Raw genomic sequence first — 6,838 nt, forward strand, 5'->3', positions numbered from 1 at the left:
GACATCTAGTCTAGTGTCTGATTATCATCATGGTTCACCAGCAGCCCCAAACATCTAGTCTAGTGTCACTGATTATCATTCATGGTCCCCAGCAGCCCCAAACATCTAGTCTCAGTGTTGATTATCATCATGGTTCACCAGCAGCCCCAAACATCTAGTCTAGTGTCACTGATTATCATCATGGTTCACCCAGCAGCCCCAAACATCTAGTCTAGTGTCTGATTATCATCATGGTTCCCCAGCAGCTCCAACCATCTAAAAATAAGAACTGCCAAACAAGCTGGTCAGAATTGTGTACTCCCTCATACTCATCTGGAGGTTGAGCTTTTTAAAATCTGTATCTCTGTAATGCTGTCTATCAGTATTTTTACACTACCGGTCAAAAGTTTTTAGAACACCTACTCATTCAAGGGTTTTTTCTTTATTTTTTTGTTACCTATTTTCTACATTTACATAATAGTGAAGACATCAAAACTTATGAATAACACATGGAATCCTTAGTACACAGAAAAAGTGTAGAAACAAAGCATATTTTATTTGAGATTCTTCAAAGTAGCCACCCTTGCCTTGATAGAGCTTTTCACACTCTTGGCATTCTCTCAACATCCCAATTGGGTTTGAGGTCGGGGATGTGGAGGACGGGTCATCTGCATGCAGCACTCCATCACTCTCCCTTCTCTGTATAATAGCCCTTACACAGCCTGGAGGTTAATTTTTGGGTCAATGTCCTGTTGAAAAAAAATGATAGTCCCAACTAAGCCAAACCAGATGGATGGGCCTAGCCGCGATGCAAATGCTGTGTGTAGCCATGGCTAGTTAAGTGTGCCTTTGATTCTAAATAAAAATCACAACAGTGTACCAGCAAAGCACCCGCCACACCATAACACCTTCCTCCTACGGCTTACGGTGGGAAATTACACATGAGGAGATTTATCCCCTTCACCCACAAGCCTCGTCTCACAAAGACTGCTGTTGGAACAAAAATTCCAATTCAGACGTCCAGACCAAAGGACACATTCCATCGGTCTAATGTCCGATTGCTCATGTTTCTGCCAAAAGCAAGTCTCTTCCTTCTTTTTTGGTTGGGTCCCTTTTGAAGTAGTGGTTAAGTTTTTGAGTTTTATTTCAGAATTGACCATGAAGGCCTGATTCATACCAGTCTCTCGAACCAGATTGATTGTTGAGATGTGTTCTGTTACTTGAACTCTGAAGCATTATTTGGGCTGCATTTCTGAGGCTGGTAATCTAATGAACTCTATCCTCTGCGAGCAGAAAGATAAACTCTTGGTCTTCTTTCCTGTGGGGTCGCTCATGAGAGCCAGTTTTCATAGGCTTCCTGGTTTTTGCGACTGCACCTTGAATGAACTTTCAAAGTTCTTGAAATGTTCCGAATTGACTGAACTTCATGGTGAACAAGTAATGGACGGTCTTTCTCTTTGCTTATTTTTAGCTTTCTTGCCACGTAATATGGACCGGGTCTTTAACAAATAGCCTACTCTTCTGTATACCACAACTACCTTGTCACAACACACTGATTGGCTCAAACACATTAAGAAGGAAAGAATTCCACAAATGAACTTTTAACAAGAACACCCTGTTATTAATTGAAATGCATTTCCAGGTGACTACCTCATGAAGCTGGTGACAGAACGCCAAGTGTGTGCAAAGCTGTCATCAAGGCCAAAGGGTGCTATTTGAAGAATCCTCAAATACACAAAATAATTTTGATTGTTTAACACTTTTTTTGTTACTATATGATTCCATGTGTGTTATTCTACAATGTAGAAAATAGTAAAAATAAAGAAAAACCCTTGAATGAGTAGGTGTTCTAAAACTTTGGACCGGTAGTATAGTATAAAAATCATAGAATGAGAAAAATTACTTTCTCTATTTTGGAAGTAATTTATATAATAACAGAAGGGACTGTAACTACAGACTCAGGCTGCTGACTCCGTTGCTATGCAACCAGCTGTGTACGTTGCTGAATAGAGGGACTGTAACTACAGACTCAGGCCGCTGACTCCGTTGCTATGCAACCAGCTGTGTACGTTGCTGAATAGAGGGACTGTAACTACAGAATAGACTCAGGCCGCTGACTCCGTTGCTATGCAACCAGCTGTGTACGTTGCTGAATAGAGGGACTGTAACTACAGAATAGACTCAGGCTGCTGACTCCGTTACTATGCAACCAGCTGTGTACGTTGCTGAATGTTCCTGATACGTTTTGCTATATTTGTACTAAACCAGCCTTAATTTATTTTGAAAATACTCAATAATCTTTTATGAGAACAGCACGTTGTTTTGGATTACCAGACGAAGCCCCTGAATGCTAACTAGCTAGCCACCTAACTTGCAAATCTGGGTTAGTTATCATATCTTTGCCAGAGCTGAAGAAAGTTGGCTAGCTGACAGGATAGCTAGCTTAGCTAGCTAACGTTAGTTAGCCCGTTCGAGTATATATATTTTTGTAAGTCAGCTGGCAACATCATATGATTAGCTAGCAAGCTAGTATCGATCACATTTATTTATAAAACCCTTTCTACATCAGATTTGTCTCAAAGTGGTTATACAGAAACTGAGCCTAAACCCCAGAGAGCAAGCGATACAGGTGTAGTAGTACGGTGGCTAGGAAAAACTCCCTAGAACGGCAGGAACCTAGGAAAAAATCTAGAGAGTAACCACACCTTGTTGTCTCTGGACAGTTGGTGGCAGACCACACCTTGTTGTCTCTGGACAGCTGGTGGCAGACCACACCTTGTTGTCTCTGGACAGCTGGGGGCAGCTGGGGGCAGACCACACCTTGTTGTCTCTGGACAGTTGGGGGAAGACCACACCTTGTTGTCTCTGGACAGTTGGGGGCAGACCACACCTTGTTGTCTCTGGACAGTTGGGGGCAGATCTGCCCCCAACTGGTCCAGAGGACAACAAGTGTGGTCTGCCACCAGCTGTCCCAGAGAACAACAAGTGTGGTCTGCCCCCAATTGTCTGTCCAGAGACAAACAAGGTGTGGTCTGCCCCCAACTGTCCAGAGACAACAAGGTGTGGTCTGCCGCCCAACTGTCCAGGAACAACAAGGTGTGGTCTGCCCCCAACTGTCCAGAGACAACAAGGTGTGGTCGTGCCCCCAACTGCCCCAACGGTCCAGAGACAACAAGGTGTGTCTGCCCCCAACTGCCCCCAACTGTCCAGAGACAACAAGGTGTGGTCTGCCCCCAACTGTTCAGAGACAATTCAAGTGTGGTCTGCCCCCAAATCTGTCTACAGAGACAACAAGTGTGGTCTGCCCCAACGGTCCAGAGACAACAAAGTGTGGTCTGCCCCCAACTGTCAGAGACAACAAGGTGTGGTCTTCCCCGAACTGTCCAGAGACCAACAAGGTGTGTTCTGCCCCAACTGCCAGAGACAACAAGGTGTGTTCTGCCCCCAACTCCCCGAGACAACAAGGTGTTCTGCCCCCAACTGTCCAGAGAACAACAAGGTGTGGTCTGCCCCCAAACTGTCCGAACAAACAAGGTGTGTTCTGCCCCCAACTGCCAGAGACAACAAGGTGTGTTCTGCCCCCAACTGTCAGAGACAACAAGGTGTGTCTGCCCCCAACTGTCCAGAGACAACAAGGTGTGTCTGCCCCAACTGTCCAGAGACAACAAGGTTGTTCTGCCCCAACTGTCCAGAGACAACAAGGTGTTTTCTGCCCCCCAACTGTCCAGAGACAACAAGTGTGTCTGCCCCCAACTGTCCAGAGACAAACAAGGTGTGGTCTGCCCCGATGTCCAGAGACAACAAGGGTGGTCTGCCCACCAGCTGTCCAGAGACAACAAGGTTGGTCTGCCCCACTGTCCAGAGACAACAAGGTGTTTCTGCCCCCAACTGCTCAGAGACCAACAAGGTGTGGTCTGCCCACCCACTGTCAGAGAGACAACAAGTGTAGTTGCCAGGTCTGCCCCCAACTGCCGCAGACACAAGGTGTGGTCTGCCCCCAACTGCCCCCAACTGTCAGAGACAACAAGGTGTTGGTCTGCCCCCAACTGTCCAGAGGACAACAAGGTGTGGTCTGCCCCGAACTGTCCGAGGACAACAAAGGTGGTGTCTCCCCCCAGCTTCCAGAGCACACAAGGTTGGTCTGCCACCAGCTGTCCAGAGACAACAAGGTGGGGTCTGCCCCCACTGTCCAAGAGACAACAAGGTGTCTCTGCCCCCAACTGTCCAGCAACCAAGTTGGTCTGCCCCAACTCCAGAGACAACAAGGTGTGGTCTGCCCCTGCAAAACCCCACTGTCCAGAGACAACAAGTGTGGTTCTGCCCCCAACTGCCCAGAAGACAACAAGGTGAGTGTTCTGCCCCCAACTTGCCAGAGACAACAAGGTGTGTTCTGCCCCAACTGTCCAGAGACAAACAAGTGTGGTCTGCCCCCAACTTTCCAGAGACAACAAGGTGTGTTCTGCCCCCAACTGCCAGAGACAACAAGGGGTGTTCTGCCCCCAACGTCAGAGACAAACAAGCCAGCTTGGTCTGCCCCCAACTGCCGAGAACAACAAGTGTGTTCTGCCCCAACCGTCCAGAGACAACAGGTGTTCTGCCCCCAACTGTCCAAGACAACAAGGTGTGTTTGCCCCCAACTGTCCAGAGACAACAAGGTGGTCTGCCCCCAACTGTCCAGAGAACAACAAGGTGTGTCTGCCCCGAACTGTCCAGAGACAACAGGTGTGGTCTGCCACCAGCTGTCAGAGACACAAGGTGTGGTTTGCCCCCAGCTGTCCAGAGACAACAAGTGTTCTGCCCCCAACTGTCCAGAGCAAAACAAGTTGGCTGCACAGCTGTCAGAGACAACAAGGTGTGTCTGCCCCAGCTGTCCAGAGACAACAAGGTGTGTCTGCCCCCAACTGTCCAGAGACAACAAGGTGTGGTCTGCCCCCAGCTGTCCAGAGACACAAGGTGTGTCTCCACCAGCGTCCGAGACAACAAGTGTGGTCTTGCCCCCAACTGCCCAGAGTCGACAAGGTGGGTCTGCCCCCAACTGCCCCAACTGTCCAGAGACAACAAGGTGTGTCTGCCCCCAACTGTCCAGAGACAACAAGTGTGTGTCTGCCCCGAACTGTCCTGAGACAACAAGGTGTGGTCTGCCCCCGCTGTCCAGAAGACGACAAGGTGTGTCTGCCACCAGCTGTCCAGAGACAACAAGGTTGTGGTCTGCCCCGCAGCTGTCCAGAGACAACAAGGTGTTTCTGCCCCCAACTGTCCAGAGACAACAAGGTGTGTCTGCCCCCAACTGTCCAGAGACAACAAGGTTGTGGTCTGCCCCCAGCTCACAGCTGCCAGAGACAACAAGGTGTGTTCTGCCCCCAACTGCCAGAGACAACAAGGTTGTTCTGCCCCCAACTGCCAGAGACAACAATGTGTGTTCTGCCCCCAACTGTCCAAGGACAACAAGGGTTGGTCTGCCCCCAACTGGTTCCAGAGACAACAAGGTTGTTTCTGCCCCCAACTGCTCCAGAGACAACAAGGTTGTTCTGCCCCCGAACTGGTCCAGAGACAAAACAAGGTGTGGTCTGCCCCCAACTGTCCAGAGACAACAAGGTGTGTCTGCCCCAAACTGTCCAGAGACAACAAGGTGTGTTCTGCCCCCAAAACTGTCCAGAGACAACAAGGTGTGTTCTGCCCCCAACTGTCCAAGAAACAAAGGTGTGGTTCTGGCCCCCAACTGTCCAGAGACAACAAGGTTGGTCTGCCGCCGAAACTGTCCCAGAGGACAACAAGGTGTGGTCGGCCCCACTGTCCAGAGACAAACAAGTGTGTGCTGCCCCCACTGTCCAGAGACAACAAGTGTGTCGTCTGCCCCCAACTGTCCAGAGACAACAAGTGTGGTCTGCCACCAGCTGTCCAGAGACAACAAGGTGTGCTGCCCCCAGCTGTCCAGAGACAACAAGGTGTGTCTGCCCCCAACTGTCCAGACAACAAGGTGTGTCTGCCCCCACTGTCCAGAGACACAAGGTGTGGTCTGCCACCAGCTGTCCAGAGACAACAAGGTGTGTCTGCACCCCCAACTGCCCAGAGACACAAGGTGTGGTCTGCCCCAACTGCCCCCAGGTCCAGAGACAACAAGGTGTGGTCTGCCCCCAACTGTCCAGAGACAACAATGTGTCGCTCTGCCCCCAACGTCCTAGAGACAACAAGGTTGTGTCTGCCCCCAGCTGTTCCAGAGACGACAATTGGCGAGAAGCTGTCCAGAGACAACAAGTGTGGTCTGCCCCCCAGCTGTCCAGAACAACAAGGTGTGTTCTGCCCCCAACTCGTCCAGAGGGACAACAAGGTGTGTCTGCCCCCAACTGTCTAGAGACAAACAAGTGTGGTTCTGCCCCCGCCCCCAACTGTCCAGAGACAGACAATGTTGGCTGCCCGCCAGGAACTGTCCAGAGACAACAAGGTTGTGGTCCTGGCCCCCATGTCCAGAGACCAACAAGTGTGGTCCCTCCCAACTGTCCAGAGACAACAAGGTTGTGTGTCTGCCCCCAACTGTCCAGAAAACCAAACAAGGTTTGGGGTTTGGGGGTTTCCTGACCCCCGAATCGTGTGTCCAGAGACAACCAAGGTGTGTTGCCACTGCCCCCAACTGCCAGAGGCAACTAACGGTGTGGTCTGCCCCCAACTGCCAGAAGACAGCACAAGGGTGTGGTTCTGCCAACTGCCCCCAACTGTCCAGAAGACAAAAGGTGTGGTCTCCCCCAGCTACTTCGAAGACAACAAGGTGTGGTCTGCCCCCAACCTGTCCAGAGAGCAACAAGGTGTGGCTGCCCCGAATGTCCAGAGCAACAAGGTGTGTCTGCCAGAGGATACAGGGTGT

Source organism: Salvelinus sp. IW2-2015, unplaced genomic scaffold, assembly GCF_002910315.2.
Source record: "Salvelinus sp. IW2-2015 unplaced genomic scaffold, ASM291031v2 Un_scaffold1757, whole genome shotgun sequence".
NCBI lineage: Eukaryota > Metazoa > Chordata > Actinopteri > Salmoniformes > Salmonidae > Salvelinus > Salvelinus sp. IW2-2015.